The sequence below is a fragment of the Bactrocera latifrons genome, unplaced genomic scaffold (assembly GCF_001853355.1).
Source record: "Bactrocera latifrons isolate USDA-ARS-PBARC rearing strain unplaced genomic scaffold, ASM185335v1 scaffold_115, whole genome shotgun sequence".
Taxonomy (NCBI): Eukaryota; Metazoa; Arthropoda; class Insecta; order Diptera; family Tephritidae; genus Bactrocera; species Bactrocera latifrons.
Window position 1 is genome coordinate 37580 of NW_017534575.1, and position 13038 is coordinate 50617.

The following is a 13038-nucleotide window of genomic DNA, read 5'->3' on the forward strand; positions in this document are numbered from 1 at the left end:
TGCTCAAGAACTAAGGGCGTTCTACCTTCCCAGGCGACATCGAATAGACTACGTCCAGCACAGTGAAGAAATTATGACAGCCTTTTACACAAAGACCGTGGAGAGGCGATTCGGAGTCGCTCGCATTAACTCGGACTTAGCCATGGCTCATTTAACGTCGACTTGTTACGTACATATCTTAAATTGGAAGCGTACAAAATACAGCTTTGCAAGAATTGAAGCCGCTTGACCTTTCCAAGCGACATCGCTGCGATGTATGGGCTATTAAGCTTCAAGAAGATCCGACAATATCGAGCCAAATTTTGTTTAGCTCAATGAGAATGTAAACAAGGAAAATTTCCGCATTTGGGACGAGGAGCAACCTGAAGAGATTAAAGAGGTGCCATTTCAAACAAAAAAAAAAAAACGGTTTAGTGTGATTTGTTGGCCTATGAAATCATCGGTCCATATTGACCAATAGCGAGCGTTATCTCGCCATGATAATCGACTATTTAATGCTTGAAATTGAAATTCGTGGCGGCATCAATCAATGGAGCCGGTAATTTCACGTTTTGAGGTATTTAAATAGTTCAGAAAGCAAGCCGCAGATGAAAGGTGATCTTAAACCGCTGAAATTAAAAATATTGGTAGATTTAAAAATCATGAGAGGAAATGGAGAACGACATGGGTCATTGCTAAACGACGAATGGTTGGAAAAGTCTCTTTTAGAAAGTTACTGAAAAGAAATAGCCGAATAATTTCAAATTTTCAAGTAATTCATTGGTGATTATCCTGTTATTAAAGAAGTGGTTGAATTACTCCGCCTTTTTGAAACTATCTATCAAAGCTGAACACGATTTTGAGCCATACCAACATAATTAACTGATTTTAGAAACAGGTTTTGCGTTGGCGAAGTAAATTTGGTCGTTAGGTATTGCCTCTGAGGAAAAAAGGCTTGTCAATGAGGACTTTTCTATAATTTTCGAATAATGATGCTTCGAATAATCATCAGGAACTTTTCGAACTCTGCATAAGGTGAAGTCTACTAAAATTTATTTTAATAGGACTATAAAAAAAAATAACGCATCTAAAAAAAAATTATTACAAAAGCCATAAAGCACCCGGTCTGTTTTTGTGAAAACATAATTCTAGAAGGTTTTGTTTTAATGTTTTTTTTTTTTTTGTAACCTTTAAATTTCTAAATGATTTCTAATTTCTGGGTCCACCATCTTGTTTTAAATAAATATACAGAGGCCTTCATACTATGCGTATTACCAAAAATGGCTGCATAAGCAATCACTATTGGTGCTTTGTACTTGAAGCGAACGAAAAATTCTTAAACGCACCAAAATTTATGGCTATTTTCATTACAAAGTTTACCTTTTCCTCATTGTTTATAATTATAATGAAAGAAACACAGACATAAAAACCGCATTGGCTGGGCTGCAGGTGCGCCATGTGCAACAATTACATACGATCGAAGGTATTCATATTGGATTGTAGTGAATAATGCTAGAGACCAAAAAAACCCTATGAATTGTTTTCCATAAAAAAAGAAGCGAGTTGTATTAGGCAGACGGAAAATGCGGAAGATAAACAAATATTTTCTCACAGTATGTAGGAAGTGGAATAATTAAATGGTTTCTTATGGCAAGATTGTATATTCAGATACAAATGTGCAAATGTATGTGCGCCCATGTTAAATGGTAGTATGAGTATTTTTCTGTTCACACTTGAGAATGTTGCCTGTGGTACTCGTAATCTCGAGCGTAATTTGGAGTAAGAAAAATGTACGGAAAAAGTTTGATTGAACAAGTCAGAGACGAATATAAATTTCTGTGTGGTGTTCTCTCTATAATAATTCCACCTTAATAATTGAAATTATAAGAGTTTTATTACAAATTTACTTCATATTTTTTTCTACAATACAATGTCATATAATATAGTACAAAAAAAAATATATTTTTTTAAATTTTTAATCAAGAATAATTTAAACAGTTAAATTGAGGAATTCTATGGATAACACAAGATACTTAAATTAGAGAGAATTCTTTCCATGCAAAATCTGAACCTGATAAACTAATGCAAAAATATATTAGAAGATTTTAAAAATATATTGTAAACTAGTTTGAAAAGGTGAACGGAACGGTGGCTTTAGCTACGCATTTGTGCCAAAAATAGTTTGCACGATTTGAAAGTGGTGGTTTTGGTTTGGAATAAAAGTCTTCGGTTGCCAAAAAAAAGTTTGTAGGTGAATAACTGGAAGCATTTCTCGATGAAGATTTTTGCCAAACACAAAAACAGCTCGAAGTATCTTTATGAATTACTCAAGCAGCCATTAGAAAACGCTTAAAAGCAATTCAAAGCTCTCCTCAAATTCAAGCGAGTTCTTCATGCCAACGCTCGGCCTCATATTGGAAGACTGGTTAAAAACTAAAAACAACGGCTGAAAAATTCTGTATCGCCTGCTTTATAGCCCAGCTCTCTGCGGAAACCACCGTCGATGGAACGATAAGCTGGGCGATAGATACGGAAAATTTGACATAGTTCAGCGAATTAAGAATTAATTTTTTTTTTAATTGTTGTAGAACTTCGTTTTTTTTTTGTTTTTGAAAATTTTAAGGCTTTTTAAAGATGTGTATCGCATTTAGTATTTTTTAAAACATCAAGCAGATGTCTGCACTGAGCTAAAATAGGTTTTTGAAAAATAAATGATGCTGAAAAATATATTTTTGAAAATTATATTTTGACAAAAATCACCAAAATGACTGACTGTACGTGAAATGCGATTATATACACCGCTTCCGAAAAAACCCAAAACGCATCAACCTTGTGTTGGCGTGACATTTCAAAAAATGACAGCTAAATCATTAGTAACGGCAATTTTCGAAACATAGACAAGAAGAACACAAATAAATAAATATACATAAGTATATAGATAAGGTGAAAGACATTTTTGAAGCATAAACTCATATGTGTATGTACATACAAACATATGTATATACCATTTTGAAATAATGGAACTAATGACAAAAAGTTCAACATTTAAACTCGGTTTAATTATTATATATCTTCCCATAAAAATATATGCATGTATATAGCTTAAGAGAAACAGCTGGTAAATGCAATTTCTAAAGACTTAAGGAGTTACATAATTTGTGCTATGCGCCAAAAACAACAAAGAAAATTATTTATTACCTTAGCTTCCTACTAATCTTCGGCTGTGTTGTCGGCAACAACTATAGAGTCGAAAAACGAATGTCCTCATATCCGCTGAAATTATTCAAACGGCTTGAAAAAATAAAATAAGTGCCAAAGTAAAGAGCGACACGCACATACATGTGTACAGACATATACATACATATATGTATATAATCTGTTTGCAACAGACAAACGCTGAATAGCGAACTGAAAGTGATTCTATATACTAGTTAGCCATAAATCGCAATTCGAGTGTAAACAGATTTGTTTGTTTTACCTCGTCTCATTTGTCACACAAATAACGCTTTGGTATCATATTCGAAAATGCCAAAACAAAGATCTGATGACAAAAAAAAAACGAAACGAAATGATATGAAACTAAAATTACAAAATCTACTTTCGCTCGACTACGTGTAGCATTTTTCAAGTGCCACAGATCACTTGAGTTACGCCACACGTTTTATCCGCACACACACTTATGACATGCCATCACACATTTCCCCTATCACTTCAAGATGTCACCGTTATTATGCATTGTTGCTTTAGTTGGCGCTGGTGTTGTTACGTTTGTCACTGTGGCTTCGCAGTCCTGTGAAACTCATCTATGAATCGATCGTGCCATCGCCGTCGCTTCGTTGAACTGCCACTGCCCAACAACATGCGTGCGGTAGGTCCTTCGGCAAATTTTGAATGGTTTATCGATTCTAAGTGAATTGAACTTGTAAGCAGTAAATCTTCGAGGCCGGTCTTTGCCCAAAAGTCACCTTCTAGTTGATGGTTTTACAGTCAGGCATCGGTGTCACATTGCTCCTTTTGACGTTAGCAGTGACGCATTTTTGTGATTATCTGCATAAGGGATTTGAGTGAAGGAGTTTGAATTTACATACATATTGTCGTGGAATTTTTTTTGTGGTGCACCGATGTCAATTCTTGGATAGCTAATTTCATATTGTATTGAAATTTGAAGGCATTATGTTAATAAGGATCATCAGTTGTTTCATTAATTATTTTTTGGTATTCAAAGTATTGTCCGTCTAAAGCTATAGCATTTCCCATCTTTCATAAAATTTATGGATTCTATGCCCAAAGGACTGCGCTGCGGTCAATAATGAATCAAGCCAACTTTTGATACACTAGTCTGAAATGGATGAAAATATTCCAGTTCTGAAAGTATTCGATGCAGTACGCGCCGGAGGAAGCAGTGGAAGAGGAAGACCATCACTCCGTTAGAGATATCAGGTGGTAAAAAACCTGGCTGTATTTGGTATCTCGAATTGGCACCAAATTGCGAAAAAAAGAAACTTCCTGGCTCGCTGTTATTAACTCGGTTATGATAGCTTTCGAAATGGTTTTTAACCGGTCTTGCATTATAAGATAAAGTTGTTGTCGTGAAGAATTATTGTCTCCTATTTAGTCGCATATTCCGGATGTTTTTCGGCATTTACTCGTTTAAATATGAGAAATTGTGGCCGGTAGCGTTCTTCAAGAATAGTTTCATCCGGTTTTAGCTCATAACACAGCACACCTTTCTGATCCCGCCAAATACTGTAAATTACCTTGGCATTATTGATGTTCGACTTTGCCGTTAATTTGGCTGGTTGCCTTGGTTTCACGTATGACTTTTGCATTTAGGATCTATATTTCATTAGCAGTCACATCCCGATGTGAACACGAAATGAATTGAAACGTTCAAACAACATTTCCTTGGTTTCCTTTGAAATGACTACTGAGGTGACTCTGTTTTCTTTTATGAGGTCTTCTTGTATTTGGCATCCAATGTTCATCGAGTTATGCTTCCAGTTTCTCATCTTCAAAGTTTTTTGACCATCCAGGACGTTCTTTGTCTTTCAAACCAAAATCACCATTTTTAAATCGTGTAAACCACTTTTACATGGTCATTCAGCTAAAGCATGGTTACCATAAACTTCCATCAAAATACAATGACTTTCGGCTGAGGGTTTCTTCATATAAGAGTAATGAAGAAAAACTTTCCGGAAAAGCACTTAATCAAAAAGAAAAATCTATACATGTATGTACTTATTTGAGTGAAAAAAAAGTTTAGCCTTCAAATGAACGAAATTTATATAAAAAGTGGCACAAAGACTAGAGCCTCCAACGCAAGTTCGGAATATTGGAACAATGGAATTATAATCGTGTTATGCCGTATATTAGCAACCGCACGAATAACCAATATATTCTGCGCAAACGAAGAGTATATAAACGATCCTTTATAGAAAAGATTCCAGTTTGGTAGTAAAATACGAATATGCTCTTGTTTTTACAACTTTTATTTAATTATATATTTAAGCAGATAAATTGCAAGTAACGTCCTTTTTAATAGGGACGCTACAAAAGTAGACCGACACGACACATTTCTTCCCGCTTTTGGACATTTCTCTTCAGTAAGGTTTGTCATTTCATGATGAAAAGATATACGATCCACAGGCACAGTAGAAAATCTTCCCGAGGCAGTGAGACAAAGAAGTGCCCGTAGTGTCGAGAATATTGCCGCCGCAATTGAGGAAGACCCAAATCAGTTTCTCACATATCGCTCTCAAACGTTGGACATCTTTGTGACGTCGTTGTGGCGAATTTTGCGGAAAGATCTCGGCCTACATCCTTAAAAGATCAAATTGACGCACGAACTGAAGCCACTTGAACACGAGGATCGTCATATGTTCGTGAATGGGGAAAAGCTATAGAATCCTCTATAAACACTATCACCAAACATATTCTAGCAAGAGAGCAGAAGGTCGACCAAACTCATTTAAAAAATATCACAATTGTTTTAATTATATCATTATTAACCGTTAAATAACTATAGAAAATATAATATAATCTTATCAAACAGCTCGTTTTTAAACGCCAATGAATTTTCTTGGATCATCGCAGTTTTTGACAGGAGACATTACACGAAAAGTTAATTTGTTTCTATTTCAAGTTCAAGTGGCTGTGCAATCTTTGATGTCGTTGAGTCGAGCGTGGCATCCCTTTTAGACAGAACGACAACACGCTTATACTATTTCTTTCTACTTGTATGCTGCGGCCGGGAGGAGATCATGCATGGCTTCATGCTTTTATGGTTCAATACGCGTGTGCAAGGAATACGTTTGCCTTATGGAATAAACTATGTAAACACAAAGTATTGCCAGCACATATCTACTAAACCATGTTTGTGTATGTGTGTATGCTACAACAATGTAAATCGGCGTGCACAAGTCAATGTGTTAGACACGCCCACGCTTGTGCAAGAATTATTAGCTACTTGACTATCTATGCAACAGTTACTCAATAAAAAAGGAAACGCCTGTACTTGAGGTCGCATTTAAAGCACCTTTTCATGCGTCAGTATTTTTGACTTTCGATATTTGGTTAATGTTGGATTAATCGGTACAACAAATAAAGTTTCAACTGTGCCAAATTTGATATGCTTCGAAAAAAAGTCAAGGAGAAGGGCATTTGGAACGATTGATTTCTAGTGGGTTTTTTTTATAATGCCTCGAGTATAATTGTTGTATTTTACATACCGCTAATCCTCCAAGTTATGCTTCTAGTGAGATAAGGAACCAGAATTCACTAGGAATTGGTAGTAGGCAAGATGTATATGGGTAAAAGAGGATTTGCACACTCTAATGGAATCGTGAATGCATATAATAAGGAACAAGACCTCGGAAGATGCGACCTATTATTAAGAATAACCAAAGCAGACGAACGAGTTAATATGATTAATAATTAACATTCACTGAATAAGTCCAACATCTTTGTGGGAATTGTGTGGCATTCAACTATCAGGAGATCTCGGAGAGCCTTATATGTGTTTAAGTTACTGTACAGTAAACTGTGTTAAGTAAGCATCAAAATTGTTGCCATTGCAAAGCCCGGTCCGATTATAAGGTTTAAATCAATTCTATAATAAAGTGATAAATGAAGAGCATATTTCCAATGGGGTCCGGATGTGAACTTTCCGAGGACGTTGTCATTTTTTATAAACCCAATTACGCCTGTAAAACCAAGCGGAAAAAACGGTAGCTCAGTCCGAAGTGGCAAAGTTGGAAAAGGAAACGAGGCGAGAAAAGGATATTATGGCGAAGAAGAAGAGCTCAAAACTTATCAGGCAGTTTCCACATAATGTAATTATATCCTGAACAAGCTATATTAAGTTAGCCATGAAGTTTGAAGCACCCGTAATGAAACGCCCGGACCCCATTAAATAACGAGTGATCCAAATAGAAGTATTCAATAGCCTTTTTTTGACAGATCACGCGTAAGTCGTGTCAAGCTATCATGTTATTTTTGTTCAGTATTGTTTGGCATTTCGTCATGGAAATACTAATGCCTGAACGACGTTAATAAAACCTTCAAAGTTATTACGAAAATTCAGACAAAGAATGTGTTTCGCATGCTTCGCTCAACTTATGGTCAACATAATCTCCCATCTTGAGACCCAGCCTTCATTATTGGCTAACATTCGACCGAATATACCACGCAGTGAAGAAAATAGAGCAGCCGAGAGAGAGTGTACATGAAGGCCGCGGAGAGTCGATTCATCAATATCTTTTATTGAAAGCGTGCAAAATGCAGCTTGTGTAAGAATTGAAGCCGATCGACCTTCCCAAGCGGCATAGTTTCACTCTATGGGCTCTTGAAAAGTTGCAAGAGGATCCAACGTTTTCCAGGCAAATTTCTGGCTCTATGGGCATGTAAATAAACAAAATTTCCGCATTTGGGACGATAAGCAACCTGAAAAGAACCAAGAGCATCTATTAGATGCCTGAAATTAAAGCTCGTGATCGTCGTGGTGACATTTGGTTTCAACAAGACCGCGCGTCTTCCACACATCGCATCAATCTCTGGACTTTGGTGAGCAGATAATTTCACGTTTTAGGCCGTTCGATTGGCCAACAAGATCGTGTGATATCACACCGTTAAAATTTTTCTTGTGGGGATATGTAGTCTAAAGTCTATGCGGACAATCCCGCTACGATTTAGGCCTTGGAGCATGTCAACGCGTGTCATACGTCAGTTACTAATCGAAATGCTCGAACGAGTCGTCGAAAATTGGACTGCAAGGTTGTACCATCTTAAACGTAGCCGCGGCCAACATTAGAAAGAGATAATCTTCAAAAAATAATTACCAAAGAATTTTCTTTCGGATAATAATAAACATTCCCCATTAAGTTTGAAATGTCTGTGTTTTTTCTTTAAAAAAGTAGGGAGCACATTTCATTACACAGCGTTTAGCAATTGCACATGTAGAAACTTTGATATTGTCTTATTGTCCGGAAAGAAATATGACTAATCTTCTACCGCCGCAACTGTACTTCGGAGAGTTTGCGCACCGACTATATACCGTGCGGCTGGTCAGTTGTCTTTAGATAGTCAACACAAACATTTTCGCGCGACGTGTTTCTGTGAGTGGTGCAAGCCGAAGCAGGGTTCTTTAAAGCAGAGGTACGCAAATAAATTCTGTGTGAAACTTGGTAAATCTACGACAGAGACATGGTATAAGACGAGTCTTGGATCTTTGAGTATGAAGCCGAGACAAAGGAGCAATCTTCCGAGTGGCACACTCCGGCGTCTCCTCGCCAAAAAAAAGGGAAGAATGAGCAAATCCAAATTGGAAACGATGCTCATTGTCTTTTTTGTCATCAAAGGCACCGTCCACCATGAATTTGTTCTGTCTGGACAAACCGTCAATGCCAAGTTTTACATGGAAGTCCTCAAGAGACTCAAACGAAGGGTTAATCGGGTCCGACAAGACGTCGCAGCCAATTGGAAGTTGCCCCACGACAACGCCCCGGCTCACACCGCCTTTCTACTACCTTTCAGCTACCTAACCAAGGCCGGCATCCCAACGCTTCCGCAGCCGCGTTGTTTCCGTGCCTGAAAAGGCCGATGAAAGGCAAGCATTCTGAGACGACAGATTGTATACAAGCAGCAAGCACCTTAGCTCTTACGCCTATTCCGGAAGATGCCTTCCTTGACGCCTTCAATGCTTGGAAATCGCGCTGGCAACGCGGCATTGATGCAGAAGGAGCCTATTTTTAAAATTTCTTAAAGAATTGTAACGATTGTTTCAATAAATTTCTGTATTTCTGTAAAAATTTTAAAACTTGTTTTTTCAGTGCACCTAGTATATTATTTTTTATAATTCAGAAAATCGAAATAAGAATGCTCGGCAAAAACTTATAGGTTTTTTAAATATGTCGCCCTTGATTACAGCCTCACTGATATATCCGTAGAACTAGTCATTCAGTTTTTCATATAAAGATCAGAAATTTTGCTGATTATAATCAGAAAAGCCGATATCGGACTACTGAAGTATATAATTGTCACAGGAACGGTACAATCTCCAAACAAATTCTTCAGATCGGTCCACTAAAATCATGTTTTTGTATGGAAATTCTTCCCAAAGATAAAAAGTGCGAAAAGTAATCGTCTGGGAAAATCTATAATTTCCAATTTACAGCGCCAACAAACGTTTCAATCCAAGCTTGCGTTATAAATTTACTCCCCTCACTATTAATGACAAGATTGTATCCTCTGAAAAACCTTTGAAAACACTTAGACAATTTCAACACCATTTGAGTACAAGAAAAAACAATGATCTCTTTCTATCGACCTGATTGTGCCACATTTCAAGCAATCTCTCGTTTTGCACTTGCCTCCTGCTAAGCGTTGACAGCGTTCGCCAAATGTGGACGCTGCATTCGATTTTGCAACATATATTGTGGCATATGTTTTTGTGCATGTATGTGTGGCACCCCTTTGTGACAACCACTGATAAATGTTGCAACTACTGTCACAGCTACTTACAACAAAGTTAAATGGCATTTTTTTACGAGGCGTGAACAGCAAATTACGAAATTTATGCATTTTTATAGCGAAAAATGGACACATTTTAAGCCTCTAAGTAGTCGACAGCTATGTGCGTCAGTATGTACATATGTATGTATGTGGCGAGTATTTATTTATTGTTTCGTTGTTTATAAAGTTTTGCTGGTGCGTCGCATCATTGCTGCTGACAATTTCAGCAACATTTATTTCGCACAAACACACACACGCTCGGCATATACCGAATATTTATGCCGTTTGTTTTAACAATTTATCAATGTACTTGTTGCATGCGCTGCCATAGGAATCAAAGAATGCACAACAAATTGCGGCCACCGTTCATTTACTTTGGCTCATCAATTAGCACGCCACGCATAATGGCATGCGCCAGCACACAACCACAACAAAATCAACTACAACTACTTCTCACTTTCGATACTTGGCGGCTGGCTTCAACATCATTGTCACAACACCAGTCAAGGCGGGCAATGTTGCGGTTTAATTCATCGGAAATTGAGCGCGTAATTCAAATTCAAGCAAACAACAGCAGCCATCGAAAATTTATAATCACTTCCAATACGCTTGGCAGTGCAAGTCTATTTGGGCTTGTGATAGGAAGTTAAAAGCAATTAAAAGTGGAGGCGCTTTGGCTGCTGCTCGCAGGCACTAACAACTGCAGTTGCGCCTCCGGGTGTCATACAAATGCAGTCTTCATATGTGTATGGTATATGCACTGCCCTTTCATATGTTGCATGCTGCACCATTAACTCTCAAACCATAAGGTAGCTTCATTGGCTCGATCCTGCCTCTTTGTTGCAGCTTTGAGAGTGATGAAATGTTCGAAAATTAATGCCATCGATGACGTGAATGAAATGTTTTTCTCTTATTTCCTATTCATAGGCATATGCAAACAATAAAAGCAACTCCGCACACACACACACATTCATACAGCTGCATTTGATCGCGTGTGTTGTGACTTTCCGCCCTCGGTTGCTTCCAATTGGAAATGCCGGGCACAACACTGCCGCTTCGTTCGACTCAAAATAGCAATGAAATGAAAGAAAGACACATAAAAGGGACACTAGAAGTTATGAGAATATTATTGCCAACTGTTAACAGATTTGTGATGCGTTTGAATACTCATATGTTTTTGTTTGCTTGCGCTGCTGGCGGAACTCATACAAATTTTCCTTCCTGTTTGTTGCGGCGATCAGTAAGTGGAGTTGTTGTTGTTGGAGTTGACAAAATATTTTCGATATTGCGGTATTGAAAGTTTTACGACAAAACTTTTCGAGATATTCAACTAAATATGGAAGTGTATTAAGTGGCAAGTTTGTCGTGTTGTGACATTCGACGACTGGATAATCAAAAAACGAAGTACACAAATTTTTTAATACTTAATTTTGGGTTCAATGAAACATGGAAACATCTAAATCACATTGCTTCTGTTCGAATGGCAGATGATTATATCATTGCTTAGAAGTTGGTAGCTAATTTAGTTGCTTAATTTTAAAATTTGCATTTGCAAGTCCGAAAATACTCCTTTCTTTATGAAGTTTACTTGTTGAGACATTTTTTAATTGTTTTAATAATCGGCAACTCATTTGAAAGATTGGCTTGATTCCGTATCCGATGTCCAGGGAGACTTCCGAAAACAGGTGACTGGCAGTGAGGAAGATTTTTTTGCTTGAAATTAATATTTTGATTTTTCATTAAATGATAACCTTCCAAGAGAATTTCATGACATTTCATAGATTGGAAGTGAGTTTTTGCGTTTTAAGCGTCAGTATGCTTGTGTTATCCTAATATTAAATTTATTTTTACCAATTTTTAAAATTGGTAAAACTTTTACCGAAACGTTTCAATTCATGAAACAAGTTTATGGTGATGATTGCCCATCCTTTAGCAGAGTGCACGAGTGGTTTCAACGTTTATGTCCTAAATGATGATCAACATGTGGGCCAATCTAAACCCGTGATTACCGGAAAATCCATCGAAAGCCGAAATCATCATTGAAATTCATGGAAACATCGATTTTTCGCAATTTGACCGAACATTTGTGCTTACGAAAGGTGTGTGCACGATTTGTTCCGCACAAATTGACTGACGACCAAAAATTGCTCAGAATCCTACATACATTTCCCATGAAAGGAAAGTGTTATGCAGACTTAGATGTCATTCATAAGGTTTGCACCGGTATGCTGGTGGTCATACCGGCCAACTAGCTAAAACACTCGTTCGACATGCTTTTGGACCGTGCAAAAAGCTGTATTGAAGCAAAAGGAGACTTTTTTGAATAAAATAAATTGATTTTGCCTAAAAATTCAAATCCTGTTTACTTTGGAACTCACCTTTTATATTATTGGATCAGTTTCAAATCGATCTTTTGAAATTCAGAAGAGGATATAACCTATTTTTAATTATCTATATGCCAAACACTGTTTTTAAAACATTTCCGATCCTTAGAACTTTCGCGAAAACCTACTACTCCTTTTTTTCTACTTTTGACTTCATATTTTTAGGACCAACAACAACTTTATATAATCTTCAAAGGTTTCTGCACTAGTCTATAAGAACGGAACCTGACATAACAAATATATGTACATATGTCCAGCATGCAAGCAATATCCGCAAGATACTAGCCTCCTCTTTGCATGCCCTGCTAACCCATCTCTCTTTGGTCCGACCCCGACTAAACAGCACGTTTCTTTGGGCCTACCATTAGATGACGTCGATGACACCTTGTTTAATCCTTACCATCCTAAGAAAGTACAAATTGCAATAACAACAACAACAAAAATAACTAACCCATTTCAAGACAATTCATATTTGTAGACACATATGCCATATATAATTGCAAAGCTTATTTCTGCTAATTTGTAGTCTACTATGAATTTCCATTTGTAAAAGAATGTTAAAAATTGTAACAAGTCACTTACATTTTTACATTCTGGATGTTGCTAACAATTAGTATAGCACCTATTTACAAGATAACACTCTTAATCACATATTTAAACACAAAAT